The 16308-nt window shown below is 35.0% G+C and overlaps 1 long non-coding RNA gene and 1 pseudogene across 1 annotated transcript in view; one reads left to right on the top strand and one right to left on the bottom strand.

Annotated features, from left to right (window-relative positions):
• LOC107503867 overlaps nucleotides 1-16308 on the bottom strand; it is a 254757-nt gene that overhangs the window by 215472 nt on the left and 22977 nt on the right. The window contains exon 4 of the long non-coding RNA XR_001595323.2: nucleotides 11607-11698. This is a non-coding gene — a long non-coding RNA (uncharacterized LOC107503867). The remainder of the gene's footprint in view (nucleotides 1-11606; nucleotides 11699-16308) is intronic.
• LOC118605227 lies at nucleotides 14650-14768 on the top strand (annotated as a pseudogene).

Genomic DNA, 16308 nt, shown 5'->3' with positions numbered 1-16308 from the left:
ACTGTTTTTAGCTTTACTCCCCAACTCCCATTCTTCATGAAGTCAGAAAAGTAATGTTCTAGTTATTTATGGCTATGTAACGAATCACCCAAATACTTCATGATTTAAACCAACAATCACCATTGATTTGCTCACAAATTTACTGATTGAGAAGAGTTTGGCAGGAAAGATTCATCTCTGCTATAGTCTGAGTTAACTGGGTTAGCTCAACTTGGCTTAGATGAGGCACTTCCAAGATGGCTTACTTACTTGGCTGAAAGTTGATGCTCAGCTGAGGCTACTGGCAAGGTGTTTTAATGCCTTCCCACTAGGCCTCTCCACAGTGCTGCTTCTCCCTCATAGCTTAGTAGCTGTGTTTCAATCAAGAAAGTGAGATCTGCTAATACCTTAAATGCTAGGTGATGAAACTAGCTGAGAGTCACTTTCATTGCATTCCATAAGTCAATGTTTTCACAGAGCCTCCCAGATTCAAAGGACTTTGAGGGGTGGCAAGAGGGTGAAAGAGAGACATAGATTCCACCTCCTGATAAAAAGAATCTGTGGCCTCTGTGAACCAATTGTACTTAATTTAGTAATTTTGGTTAAATTATCATTTCTAGGCTTTTGTAGTTTGTTACTACTTAAAAGCAAGCCAGGGGTCAGATCTTCTAGTGATGGTAGAATAAAGAGGTCAGCAAATCCCCTCTTAAAAAAAAAAAAAAAACTAATAAAACTGACAAAATTGCAAAAACAATCATACTAAGGGTTATGCATATCAACCAAGGGAACAAAAAAAAATTAATAAGTGTTTATTTACAAAAAGCTGCTGATCATCAAATAAGAAGATTGGGCATCTATAGCATTCTTGACTGAGGTGACTTCTATCTCCTTTGTATAGCTCCAATGGTGGAATACCAGGGCGGAGCTGGCCATAAAACACACACACACACACACACACACACACACACACACACACACACACAGTTAAAGAAATAATGGGTAGAAACACACACACACACATACATATATAAAGAAATAATGGATAGAAACTTTTCAAATTTTATTGTAAAATATTAATCTATAGGTCCAAGAAGTTAAAAAAAATTTAGTAAGTACAAAGAGAGCCTCAACTAGATGTATTATAGTCAAATTGGAGAAACCCAAAGAAGACAGAAAATTTTGAAAGCAAAATAAAAAAATAATTCATCACATACACAGAATAACAATGATTGCTTCTCAACAGAAAATATAGATGTTAGAAAGTAGTGTAACAAAATATTCTAAGTGCTGAAAGAAAATCATAGTCAACAAAGAACAATATAGTCAGCAAAACTATCCTTTAGAAATGAAGTCAAAATAAAGTTATTCCCATTTAAGCCAAGACTGAGAGAAAAAAATATATATGCTACCAGACCTGCTCTACAAGAAATTGCAAATTCCCTCAGGTTGAAAGGAAATGATACCAGATGGTAACTATAATCCACACGGAGAAATAAAGAGCACCAGAAATGGTAAAAGTATGAATAAATATTTTAAAATGCATAAAATATAATATTTTCTTTTTCTCCTTATGATTTCTTTAAAATAAATTACATTGTATCAAGACATAAGTTTAATACTATTTTGGGATTATAACATACTTATATGTAATACATCTGAAAATAGTAGCACAAAAATAATGAAGAAATAGAGTTATGTTAAAGAAAAGTTGCTATATTTTACTAAAAATAAGTTGCTATATTTTGCTGGAATTAAGACACCTGGGTAGACCCTGATAAGTTAAAACATATATTTTAATCCTTATAGCAATTACTAATAAATAACTGTAAAGTATATTTCAAAAATCAATAGGGTAAATAAAATAGAACACTATAAATACTTGTTTACACAAAAAGTAAAACAAAGGAACAAAAATAACAAGATACAAATAGAATAGAAAGAAACAAAAGGCATACATAAATCCAAACTGATTAATAATTGCATTAAATATGAATGGACTAACATGCCAATCAAAAAACAGAGATTGTCAGTCTGGATAAAAAGAGCAATGCCTACCTAGATGTAATTTTTAAAAGAAACAGTTCACATTCAAAGATATAAATAGTTTGAAAGTAAAATTACTGCAAAAGGTATACTATGCAGACTTTATAGTTTAAATATTTACACATCAAAGAGCTAGAATGGAAAAAGGAACCTAAGAAATATTACTAGAAATAAAAAGGAACACTTCATAATAACAAGAGTCAATACATCAGAAAAATATAATTATAAATGTACGTCCGCCTTTAAAAAGTCCCATAATGCATGTAGCAAAACTCAACAAAACTGAAAGAGCAATAGATATATCAGCAATTACAATTGGAGATTTCAATATTCTATTCTCAACTGTTTAATATCCTATTAATGACAACATAGAACATCTTCTTGGATAAGGAAGACTTGAATAATATTATCTACCAACTTGACTGGCACTTATAAAATGCTCTACCCCGAAATAGCAGAATACTCTTTTTTTTTTAAGAACACAAAGAACATTCTCAATAAATTTAAAAGAATTAAAAATCATTCAAAGTATGCTTTACAATAACAATGAAATAAAACTAGAAATTGGAACCAGAAAGAATGTAAGGAAATTTCTAAATATTTAGAAATTAAATAACACGATTCAAAGAAAAAAATCTTTAAAAAGTTAAAAATATTTTGAACTGAATGAAAACAAAAACATAACACATCAAAAGTGATGGGATGGAGGTAAATTGATTCTTAGAATGAAATTTATAGCTTTAAATACCACTTTTATTAGAGAAAATACTTTTAAGAAACTATAAAAAGAAGAACGAGTTAAATAAAAAAAATAAGAAGTATATGGGAAGGAATAATAAAGACTAAAGCAGAAAACAATAAAATAGAAAATAACAATAGAGAAAATCGATGAAATAATAAAGGTGGTTCTTTAAAAGCATTGAGAAATCTTTAGCAAAACTGGCTATGAGAAGAGACAGAGAGGAAGAGAGAGAGAACACAAATCACAAAACTGGGATCAAAAGAAGGAACAAAGCTTCTGGTTGTACAAAAATTAAAATATAAAGGAATGTTATAAACAACTTAATATCAATAGATTAAACAATTTAGATGAAATAGACAATGTCCTAGAAAGACACAAATTCCTAAAACTGATAAAAGAAACAAATAATCAAAATAGATCTATAATGAATAGAATAAACAATTTAAAACTTTCTCGTAAAGAAAAACTCAGGTGGTTTTAACCATAAATATATCAAATATTAAAAGACAAAAGAATTTTAATACTACACAAACACTTTCTAAAAATATGGGGGGAGAGGGGGAACCCTTCTCAACTCATTGTATGAGCCAGAAATATCTTGATGCCAAAGCCAGAAGTCATCACAAGAAAACAGTAGACCAATATCCTTCATGAACGTAGATACAGAATAATCCATAAAAAAAATGTTAGCAAACTGAACCCAGCAAGATATTAAAAGGATGGCTAGTAATCAATCACATATAAAGACAGTCAATACCATAAGTCATTTTGGAAATGCAAATTAAAACCACAAGGAGATACACTGGAATACTTATTAGAATGCGTACCTATTAGAATAGCTATAATGAAAATAATTGTCAATATCAAGTATTGGCAAGGGTATAAAAAAACTGAAAGCCTCATACATCGCTGACAAAAAATAGAGCTTAGCAATTTCTGAAAAAAAAAGTTAACTATATTGTTCCAATCCTAGAAGCAATTCCACTCCTAGGTATCAATCCAGGAAGAACAAAAGCAAATGTCCACGTAAATCCTTGCACATAAATCTTCATAGTAACATTATTTATAACAACTAAAAACTAGATGCAGTCAAAATGTACATCATTTGATGAATGGATAAAGAAATTGTGGTATGTCTATACAATGAATACTCTTCCACAATAAAACTGAATGAATTACCAGAATATCTACAATATGAATTATGTCTAAAAGTTATGCTAACTAAAAGAATTCAAGCACAAAAACTACATATCGTATCATTCATTATATGAAATTTCCCCCCAAATTCTAGGTGAACCTCTAAATACAGGAAGCAGCTTTGTGGTTGCCTGGGGATTTACTTCAAACACGTAAGAAAGAACTATTTGGGATGAAGAAAATTTTCTAAAACTAGATTGTAAAGGGTTTCACAGCTTTATAAATTTACTAAATTCTATTGAATTGCATACTAATAATGGGTGCATTTTATGTCATGTAAATTACACTTTAATAAAATTTGAAGTAAAGCAAGTCGATGTAATATTTTCCTTCTCCTGAAACCTTTTACTTTCTCCTTGCATTCTTCTTCACAATTAACATATTGCAATTTGGAGAGGGTGTAGATGACAGATGGTCTGCAGCGGTCCTACACTGGAACTTATTGAAATGTGCCTGTGTTCCATTAAGATCACTCTCAGCCACCTTTTATGTTCTCATCTGCTGAAATGCCTGCTGACCCACTGGCCTTCAGTCATATGGTTGACATCGCCATCTTGGGGAGCAATCATTTAGTCTATAATTCTCATACGGATTTTTCGGATGAATGTTTTCAATAAATCATATCATGCAAATTACCATTTTAGAGTCTGCTTCTTTGGAACCTGACCTCTTAGTCCAGAAACCCCATGCATCATTTCCTATTTACTAAACCTATTCCATTATTGCATGAGGTGCATCTGTAATCTTCCTCCATACAAAGTTCCGGATTGGACATGCCTGTCTGCAATGTTGACCCTATTGTTATTGTGCCAAGGTGGTGTGGAATAATTTTCTATAAGACTTACTATCTTCCCAAGCTTCACTCAAGAAGTAAAGCAGAGTCACTCTGTTCTCAATGCCCAGAATCCCATGAGTGAAAACATGAGGAGTGGTGCGTTCTAATCTACAGCTGATGCTGGAACAACATGGGGTTGCATTGAGCAGGTCTACTACAAGTGTTTCATTTTGTTTTGTTTTTCAACAAATACCTATACTGTTTTTGATAAGCATTTGGGAGTTTGCAAGTGCAAAGGGCTGACTACACATTGATCTACACCATTTTATATAGGGGACTTGAGCATTTACAGATTTGGGTATCCATCGAGAATTAATCACTCATGGATAACAAGGGGAAAGTAAGTTTGGAGGGAGTCAAAAGTTATGCATAGATTATCAACTGTGTAAGAGCTGGCACCCCTATCCTCTGTATTATTTAAGGGCCAACTGTATAGATAATCTTATCTCTAACCTTCAATTATCCTCCCAAATTTCCTCACCCTGGTCTGGGAAACCAACTTTTCTTCCAAAATCTTTCTCTTTAAAAGTCAAGTGAATAACATCTTTGTTCTTTAGTTTATCTGGATCCCTTCTTTGTCGGGAAAGAGACAGTCTGTGAGAGAATGAAATTAAAAACACCATACTTAATACCAAAATATCATCCTACTCTATTGAATGTGCATAACATGCATATATAGTATATAATTTATAGATATGTGAATGCATTACAATTAGTATTTTTAGTCTCATCCCAGCTTCCATGAAGTCTAATAATTCAGATTTAGTGACATACTGAGATACTTCCCATGATGCTTAGCAATTCTTTAAATGGATACATTTACTGATTGTCCATTTACTGAGTTGACAATATTCTGAATGATATTACATTTTTACTTCCTAACAGAATGAAGTTCAACATATTGTTATTATCATTCTCTTTCTTTTAGTACTCTTAAAGTACCGTTGAGACTACCATATAGAAAAAAATTATTGAGATAAGATAATATAAAGAAAACTGCAGAAGCTTTGAGGCAGATAAAAACTTGAGTCTTGATCCTGGCTCTATGGTCTTTTGCCAATTGCAACAACAACAAAAAAACCTTCTACTTTTATTCTTGAAAATGTCCTTATTAATGTAAATAAAGAGGGATTGTTTTGAAAAGTAAATGTGATAAACATAGAGTGAAATGCAACATCAAACATAAAACACTTTAAACAGGTTAATGTAGTGGTCTGACTTCATAACAATCCCTTGAGTGCATCAATGGAAGGAACAAAGGCCAAATTTTGAGACTGAAAGAGTGAGCAAAAAGAGTGTGGTACGAACATTGTGCATGTGCCTGTGTGTGTGTGAGTATGTGAAAGATAGAAAGCAAGAGAGACAGTGAGAGAAACACATACACAAAGGAGACAAAGAGAGAGAGAGAGTTTTATTCTCCCAACTTAAAGAAGAGGAGGAAAAGAAGGTGATGACAAGACAAAGGCAATCAGATGTTATGGCTTTTTTCCCATCTTTTTGAAATAATTTCCCATTCTCTGTATGCACTGGGTTTTCAGAGAAATTGAGAACACACAAATGAGCAAGATCAGAGAGAATAGAAGCTGTGCGTGAAATAAAGGACCTGAGAGAGGTGGGATAATGTGACGGTTAATTTTGTGTGTAATCTTGACTAAGCCACAGGGTGCCAAGATATTTGGTCCAACATCTGGGTGTGTTTATGAGGATGTTTTTGATTGAGATTAATGTTTTAAATATTTTGGATGAGATTTTAGGTTTGAATTAGTAGACTGAGTAAAGCAGATTGCTCTCCCTAATGCAAGTGGGCCTTATCCAATCAGTAGAAGACTTGAATAGAACAAAATCTTGAAGAAGAAGAAACTTCTCTGACTTGACTCTTTGAGCTGGGACATCAGCTATCCTGAGTCCTCAGTTTACCAACTGCATTAGGAGTTATACATACATGGTCTGTTTCTCTGGAAAACCTTGACTGACACAGTAATACAAGTAGTGAAGCATAATGCTAACAGTTAGATAGCAGGTGTGCATGGAAGCCATGTTGCATAGCAGAGGGTATGGATGGGCCTGGGTTCTGCTTCTGTCCTTTACCAACTGCTGGGAACACCTATTCCTAAGATGTGACCCTCATAGTAAAGTTATGGGAGGAATGAAAGAAAAAGTCAACTAAGGCCATGGACACATCAACTAATTCATCTCAGTTTCAATTTCCTTCTAGGCAAAACAGCAGAGAGCTAGGAGCATTAGAGATAATGTGTGTATGTGTGTGCTAATAATAGCACATATTACATACTAAACAAATTATGCCTTTAATTACCTCAATTTGCAAAAGAGAGAGAGAGAGAGAGAGAGAGAGAACATTCTTTATCAGGCCAGCCAAAATACATGAGATGAGATACTTTTTAAAAAGTAGTAATTTTAATAGACAGTTTTCAGTTTTTACATGCCATCTGTAGACATAATCATTTTTGCAATTTCATTGTTGTTACTAAACTGAATTTTCTCATGTTAAGAGGGCTCATGAAGGATGAGAATGAGGAAACATGAGGCTGTCTGAAATAATGGATATCTTCTGGTGTATGTGAAAAATTCTAAGAAATTCCTACAATGATAACCAGCATTCCTACTAGTGTGGAAATGAAAACATTTATTGTTGTCATTATCGCAACTATTATCATTATCAGTATTTTCTGACCCTCTGGCCAGACCAGTTAATTCCTAAGAGATTTAGTGGTTTGTGCTTCATGACTGTACAGCAGCTCTACCTAGAGGAGTATGAACACTTTCAACTTCATTCTTGCCCGAACTGAACTTGCAGCCTTCTTACCACACAGCAGACACCTGTCTGGCTATCCTCTCTTGCTTAGCTGTGACACCATTCACTCAGTTTAACAAGCTCAAAACTGAGTTCATCATTTACTCATCCATCTGTCCTCTTTTCTCCTCTCCTCTCCTCTCCCCTTCCCTCCCCTCCTCTCCTCTCTTTCCCTCTCTCCCTCTCTCTCGTTCCTTTCTTCTCAGGTACAGTCAATGCCCTATTCTTGTCTATCACACTGCTAAGTGTCTTCTAAATCCATTCTCTCTACTCCCTCTCATCTGGGACTGCCTTATTTCAAGACCTGAATTAAAAAAAAGTCTTAATGGTCCTGCCACTGTCCTATTTTAAAAGTATGTCTCAGGTTAATGATTCCTGTCTCAAACAGCACTGTTTTAAAAAATTAAAAACTTGAGAGCCAGCCCATAATATGAGAGACTTTGGGATGCTCAAATAAAAAGGAACTATTTTTTATTTTAGGATAAATTTAGAATGGCTTCGATTAAATTTTATAAGGTAATTAACCAATCCTTCTTTTATTATGCCCCCTTGACTTTGCATAAGTCTTTATTTCAACATTTATTACATTCCCCTTTAAATATTGATCCTTTGCAGTATTCTATGTACTCTGAAAGACAACCATCGTGTCTTATTCCTACGTAACTCTGCTTAAACACATAAAATGGTATATAAACCATAACATTATCTGTTATAAATGACAACTTAAGATTCTCCTTATACAGAAAAATAGATATGAAAAATGGCAATACAATAGTTATCATGTTTAAAAATGTACAAATTGTCACTAATCAAAGTTCTGGGATTAAAGTCAGTATTTGATTGAAGACAATCTACAGAATAAGCAGAGAAGATACTTGCCAGAGTATACTACAGGTCATCCAGGCTGAAAGACCATAAGGATGGTATGTTTCTCACACCCATCCCCAAACAGGGATTATTATGATAATTATGAAAGCTTCATAATTTATAGATACCTTTAAAAGATTCATTTTAGCAAAAGCAGAAAAGGGAAGAAATTGTCTTCACACCTTACAACCAATTTCAGAAGTCTGGAGGGAAACCGGATCAGATGCTGTAGGCACCCTGCCCACATATAGCAGCCCTCACCCTGCAGTACACACCCTGGCTGGACTGGAAACTTCCAGTATATGTATTTCTTTTCCTGAGGGCTTCTCGAGCCAACAAAGTCTTTGTGGCATTTTGAGTATATTTGAATATTAAATTCTGCTGGGAGTTGCCTTTATCCAATTAATGAAGAGTACTTGTGTATAAACCTCCCAGTGACCTTTTCCCTTAGGTAGAATAACTCTGAGGTATACATTTTGCACTAACTTTCTGGGTTTTCCCAGTATGATTAAAATCCAATAGACCACAGTGGTAAGTACCTGGATAATATACATTTCATTTGCTGCTTTTTCTCATTTCACAACTCCATTCTCCTACCACTGTTTTCTTCCCTTCCTAAATAAATAACATGCACGTGAATCTATGTCTCAAGATCTATTTCTGAGACAAACTAAACCAAGACTCAAACTACTCCTTCTACAAAAACAAACAAACAAATAAACAACCCCCATATACACAAATGAATAAATCAGAAATAGTGAAAACTTTAGGAAAATTAATCTTTTAATTTAACTCAGTCATTGAGCATGTATTGCAAAAACTTTGTAAAGAGGAATAAACCCTGATCTGAAAGAAATTGTTAATTTTAAAAGTAGACCATTACTGAATTATTTAAAGTACAGTATTCAGTATATCCAGAAATAGCGAGTAAGCCCAGATAGGGAACATCTAAACCCTGTCAGTGTAGAGATGTGCAATAATGAAATATTTGCCAAAAGAAGAAATACTTGATCTAGTTTTTTTTTTTTTCAAGCAGAAGTAGAAAGGGGAATATCAGCTAAAGGGAAGTTATGCAAAAAACAGCTTGGTACAATCACCTCATTGTAAGAATTTTAAAAAGACCATGACCACTGACCCCAGACTTACTGGGTTCAAATCCTAGTTTTTTGACTTATTGTCTGTGTGAAGTTGGCAAATCGATTAATCTCTATGCCTCAATTCTCTCATCTATAAAATAAAGGTGCCTATATCATATCTTTTTGTGTGTGTGTCATTTATGAGATTTAATATAGGTATAAGGTTTAGAACAGTAACTAGCAGGCAGAAAGTACTGAATAAATGATAATTGTGATCTATTATCATGGCTGGTTAACTCACAGAGAAAGGAATAGAAGCTCAAGCTGGGAAGGCAGACTGAAGATAAATTATGCAGGGTTTCAAATTCCATGCCAAGGAACTCTTCACTTTTGAGGTTAAGGTGAGCAAGCTATGCACGACACACTGGCCGAATCTAGCCTACCACCTTTTGGGGGGGGATAAATTTTCTAGAAATGAATAAACATTGAAAATTCTCAAGCACGTTAAGTATCTCATATACTCATTAATTTACATATTATCCAAGACTACTTTCATGCTACAATGGCACAATTGAATTGTGATATACCATGTTGTCCACAAAGTCAAAAATATCTACTATCAGGCCTTTTGTGGGAAACAAAAAATTCTATATATGGAAGGGAATAGCGTACAGAATAAAGGATAAATTCTATGGAGTAAAAATCTGCTATATATGGAAGGGAATAGCGTACAGAATAAAGGATAAATTCTATGGAGTAAAAATCTACAGGCAGAGTTAGATTGTTACTCCATTCCATAGATCAAAATTAAACTTGGTAAGGTTAATAAAGCCAGGTTTCACAGCCTCAAAGGAAGAAGAATTTTGGAGGAATATATTAGGAGTTGATAAAGAAATGGTAGAATAAAGCTTTCTGTCTTGCAGTCTATAGGGCATGTCTAATCTACAGATAAGTTTTAGTTATTCCATAGAGTTTATATATTCTAAATGTATTGTCAATATTTAAAACAGAGAAATATCACTGATAAAACCTAAAGTTCTATCTTCTTTTTAAAATTGAAAGACCTGGCAAAAAGTTTGCTTGTAAACCTAAATGGTAGAACCTTCTTCAGCTCCAAGGCAACTACCCTGTGCACAGAAGGTATGTGCCTTCCAATATGTCACATCCTTCACTACTTCCTATTATACTACAGCTAGGTCAGCTTCACTGATATCATAAACATGGTGAGTCTGAGTCCTTCAGGTTTTAAGAATGCTACATTGTGCCACTTACGGACACATGGGCATAGGGTATGGGAGAAGGAGCAGTTTTCTCTCAAAACAGCTATGGTAGAAACAGTGGTCTTCAGGGAGAGCCATCTTTTGATAACAAGTGAGAAGAGAGTAATACATGAAGATTAGAAGTATGAGATTATTAATAAATGAAAAAATAGGTGTATGATAGAAGAGGAGAAAAATGTTTAGGAACAATCACATAGAGAGTCAAGGGAAAGCAGCCTTACAACAAAAGGAAGAGAATTAAATAAACAAAGATTGGTAGTCAAAAATATGTCATTTCTGTTGATACATGAGGTTGATCAGGATGAGAATCATAGAAGAAAATGACTGGCTCAAAGTCTCCACCTTTCTTATAAAGTTGCTGTGGCCTTAGAACAAGTTGTGAGTAGTTTAGGGTTAGTGTCATTTTATATTTTGTCTTTTCAGATGCTACCTACAAATCTAAGTTAATTAGAACTACCCTGAGGCTGAATCAGGGTCATCATGAGGTTTCTGTCAGCAAAGTCCTGGAGAGAAGCGCTGAACTGGTTCAGTTAAACAATTGTCTGTGGTTACTTGGAACTCTAAGATCATATGCTTCTAATATTTTTAGAAATAGAGGAGGAAAAAGTCATCTGAAACTACAACTGCCTTAAAAGAAAGCTATAATCTTAGGACTCATCCCTTCTTTTCTACTTCTTAAGAAATAAATGCCCACTTTTGTTTACTGAGCTCCTCAATAAGTTTTGTACATAGAAAAGCACTATCCCTACCTACCTGGGGGCCTAGATCTTCTCACCTTGCATCCTCGTCCTTCACATGTCTTCCATTTTCTCACATTTGTTTCCTTGATTTCCTGTCTTTTTTTTTTTTCTCTCAGGAGTTTCTTATCTATTAAAAAAGAATAGAACATGTTATGAATGCAGAAATGTCATTAAAACCTTAAGCTGTATCTAGTGTTACCTTTTTCGTTCTAACAGAGAGAATCATTTCTTTAGTCTTACATAAGGAAATATTCTTCAAAGTTTGTCCCAGAAAATCCAACAAAGTTATATTTTTATTCCATTGTCTGTCAGGAACAGCCATGATGGAATACCACCCCTCAGCCACAACCACCCAGACACAGAAGTAGAGGAATCAACCTTGAAGAGGAAGAAAAGGCCAAGGCTCTGAACTACTTAATAGGCAGAAGCCTTACACTACATGCCTGAGATGAAAAGACGTTTTAATGTCTGCATTCTTGACCAAAGATGATTCTTTATTCAAAATGGAAGATTTTACATTTCAGAAAGAAAAAATGAAACTGCAGAGCCTATAGATGTAAATACTGAAATGATAATGTTTGGTAAATAAATTCACTTAAATTTTTTCTCCAAGGAATTATGAAATGGGGTAGCGAATGGAGAAAAGAACAGACAGTATTCCAAAAAATAGTTATAAATAGGTAAGAAATTAAAATGATGCCAACCCTTATTCAATTATGAGGAATATTATAATACTGCATGTACTATGATTTCTCTTCTATATTAAGATTCTTTCTGGTCTGTGCCTTGGGAGAAAAGTCTAGTTGGAAATAGATAAGGAAGAATTATGGAGAACCTTTCAGAATTTAGTACACATGGTTCTCTTCGGTGTTTTATAAAGTTGATTTCCCACAAAATTTTAAGAAAAAAGGAAGGAAAAGATGATACAGGAAATACAAGTCCCTAATGAATTCTCTTTTGACCTACGAACACAAGGAGAGGATGAGAAAAAGCAAAGTGCTGTTCAAAGTTAAACCATCATAGCTCAAACTTCTGCTGGAATTAGAACTCCCTTACTTAATGGAAAAAAGAAAAGCTTTGGGTTTATATTTAGTCCTTTGAAAGCCTAAAGAGCTAGAAATATAGAGTTTGTTTTTCTTTTTTTTTTCTACTTTTTTGTTCTTTATTTTTTTTAAGATAACAGACTCATGATCTTTTACAATAATCATATATTTTTTTCTCCTCATCTCTTTCTAGACAGAGGAAAAATTAATATCCCATCAGTAAAGAGCTGATGCAATGTTTCCTTTCTCTAAAAATTTAAGAAAGACGTCTACTTTATGATAAAAAATTTGTTTTTTATGTCATGTAAGTCAAATTAAACACTGTGTATGCTATGTATGTTACTGTCCTCTTAAATATGAGAAATTCAAGATATTAAAACAACCACTTATTTTCTGCACTAGACAGAGGTCAAGATCCAGTGGTGTGTCACAATCTGTTGTGAGCTCTGTGGCAAGTAATTTGTTGCTATTAATAGTTCAAAGTTTGCAAATGATTTACTTTTGTTTGTAAGTTAGAACGAAGTCAAGGTTATCCTGAAATGTCAGTCCCGCTCAGCTGCATTCTGAGCGGGAGAGAAGGGAGTCTTTATAACCAGGATGCTAGTGAGCGAATATCACCTGCTGTTTGTTTTCAGAAGTAAAAAGGTTGAAACCACTTTATCAGGTTGAGGGCAGATAGTAAAACACCCCATATTTTGGAAGCAAGGTGCCATGTGAAAGTTAAACCAGAAAATCAATGCAAAACACGATCAGAGACATGTAAAATCATTCTTAAGAATAAGAAGATGTGGGAGGGGAAAGAATGGCATAGATCATAGAGGCTCTGTTCATCCCTCTGGCAACCAACTCAAAGTTGTGATGGAAACGGGGAGCAAACAGCTAGGAAAATTCACCTGGAGTCTAGACGAACAATCCATACAACTAGGGAGAAATTGAAGAAATCACGCTGCAATGGCAGAACGTAGGATGGAGCGAAGTCACGAGGCTGCCCATTCCCTAGCAGCTGAGTGAAAGGGAGGCTGTGGCAGCCGCAGCGGCAGAAGCCTCTTAAAGGGGCCGCATCCATGAGTGGATTTTCACGGTGACGGACCTACTTGCTCTGAGCACCAGTGCCCATTTGACTGTGTGCAGGGGCCATCAGGGACTTAAAGGGAGACATTGTTGGAGTGAGGGCCGAGAGGAGACTCACTCTGTACAGAAGTGCCAGCGAGCCCTCCCTGCTCTCAGTGCAAGGACATAGTGCGCCAACGCCATGAGGTCATCAAACTAGATAACAGAGGTCGCTCTGCCCAGAGAATTCCCTGAAACCCTGCCTCCCTCACCTCATAGCCCCACCCAAGCCACATCCAGGTGTATCCTCACTGAGTCAGGTACTCCTTGCTGAGCAACCTCCAGGCTCACACTGGAGGCAGCTGACCTTGGTTTCTGGCGTGGCCTTTTGAGGCAACTATAAGCACAGCATCTGTGGATTGCTTGCTGAATCTTAACAGGTGGCCCCAGAGGGGTAGAGGTTGAGCTAAATTTGGCCTGCAGCTGAACCCCTCTCAGGACTGTGCCACTGGACACCTACTTCACAAATCCATACAAATAAGACCAGGAGACTTAGGAGCTTTGCTGAGTACATAGAAACAGACATGGAAAGGCAGCCAAAATGAGAGGACAAAGAAGCAGAAACCATAGGAGAGAACAGAACAGACATCCAGAAATAATGGAGTCAAGTAATCTAACAGATGCAGAGTTCAAAATACTGGTTATAAATATGCTCAATGAACTTATGGAAAGTGTAGATAAATTCAGTGAGAACTTCAACAAAGAGGTAAAAAATATAAAAATGGAAATGTAAATGATACAAGGGGACCAGTCATAAATGAAGAATACATTATCTGAGATGAGAAGTATATTAAATGGAATAAACAAAGTGAATAAAGAAGAGAATCAAATAACCCATATAGGGGATGGCAAGAAAAAAGAAACCAAGACTATAATAATTTAAGAAGCCTATGGTACACTATTAAAGGTAAAAATATCCATGTCAGTCTACAGCCATGCCACCCTGAACGAGCCCTATCCTGTCTGATCTCAGAAGCTAAACAGGGTTGGGCCTAGTTAGTACTTGGATGAGAGACTAGCTAGGAAGACCAGGTGCTGTAGGCATAAAAATAGGTAAGTAACTAAGTAAATAAATAAATAAATAAAAATAAAAAATAAGGAATTGTAAACTGACAAGTTCCTTGTAATCTGTGAGGTCAACCAAGGGTTGCCTCGCCAAAAAAAATTCTTTTAAATATACATATATCCATGTCATGGGAAACCTGAAGAAGGAAAATTAGAAGTCAAATATATATTTGGAGACATAATGATGGAAAACTTCCCTAACCTGGTGAAGGAAATAGACATACAACCCCAGGAAACTCAGAGAATCCCAAAAACCAGAAATCCAAAGAAGCCTATTCTCTGTATGCCAAAGGTTAAATACAAAGAGAGAATCTTAGAAGCAGAAAGAGAAAAGCAGATAGTTATCTACAAGGGAGCACCCATAGACTGGCAGCTGATTTCTCAAAAGAAGCTATGCAGGACAGGCTTGGGACAAAATATTCAATGTAATGAAGATCCAAGATCTACAACCAAGAATATTTTATCCAGCAAAGCTATTATTTCAAATTGAAGGACAGATAAAGAGCTTCCCAGACAAAAATAAGCTGAAGGAATTTATCACCACCAAGCCAGTATTACAGAAAATGTTGGAGGGACTTCTTTAAGAAGAAAAAACATGTACCAGAAACAGAAATAAAGAATTGTAATAACTACATTCCTATCAAGTACCTCAAATGAAAAAGAATTAAGTGCCCCAACCAAAAGATAGAGTGGCGGAATGGATAAGAAAACAAGACCCCTACATTAGCTGCCTACAAGAGACTCACTTCAGGTTAAAGGACACACACAGACTGAAAGGAAGAGGATGGAAAAAGATATTGCCTTGATAGAACTAGAAGATATTATGCTGAATGAAACGAGTCAGATAGATAAAGACAAATATTGCATGATTTCACGTACATGTGGAATCTAAAGAACAAAATCAACAACAACAACAAAAGCAGAAATAAACTAATAGATACAGAGAATATTTAGAGGGCTACTAGATGGGAGTGGGGTTGGAGGACAGCAAAAAAAAAAAAAAAGCCAAAGGGATTAAGAGGGACAAATGTATAGTTGCAGAATAAGTATGGAGATCTAGAGTGTAGCACAAGGAAGATGGTTAATAATGTAATAAATGTGTAAGGGGGAAGGAGGTACTAGATTTAGTGGGGTGATCACATTGTGAGTTCTGTAGATTTCTAATCACTACACTATGCAGCTAGAACTGGTATATTATTGTATGCCAACTATAAGTGGAAAAAACTCATTGTATTATATGATATAAAATACAAGCAATTTTATATTTCAATAAAGACAAAAAAAAAAAAAGAGTAAGAAAGTATGTGGAACCGTCCAATAAGGTGTGTGGGGATGAGTGTGTCAGGCTGGAAAACAAAAAGTATTTGAATGTCTCAGCGTTTCTTCTCTGAATGGCATACTCAGAAAGCATCATTCTGATTCTTTACATTTTACAGAGATATTTAAGAAAGAGTCTTCTTAAGGAACTTCCCTTATGAAATTAATTAATGTGAGTTAGTTTTGGAAAGGTTGATATATT

This window comes from Rousettus aegyptiacus, unplaced genomic scaffold, assembly GCF_014176215.1.
Source record: "Rousettus aegyptiacus isolate mRouAeg1 unplaced genomic scaffold, mRouAeg1.p scaffold_m13_p_1, whole genome shotgun sequence".
NCBI classification, from domain to species: Eukaryota; Metazoa; Chordata; class Mammalia; order Chiroptera; family Pteropodidae; genus Rousettus; species Rousettus aegyptiacus.
This window is presented reverse-complemented; position numbering and strand designations above follow the sequence as displayed.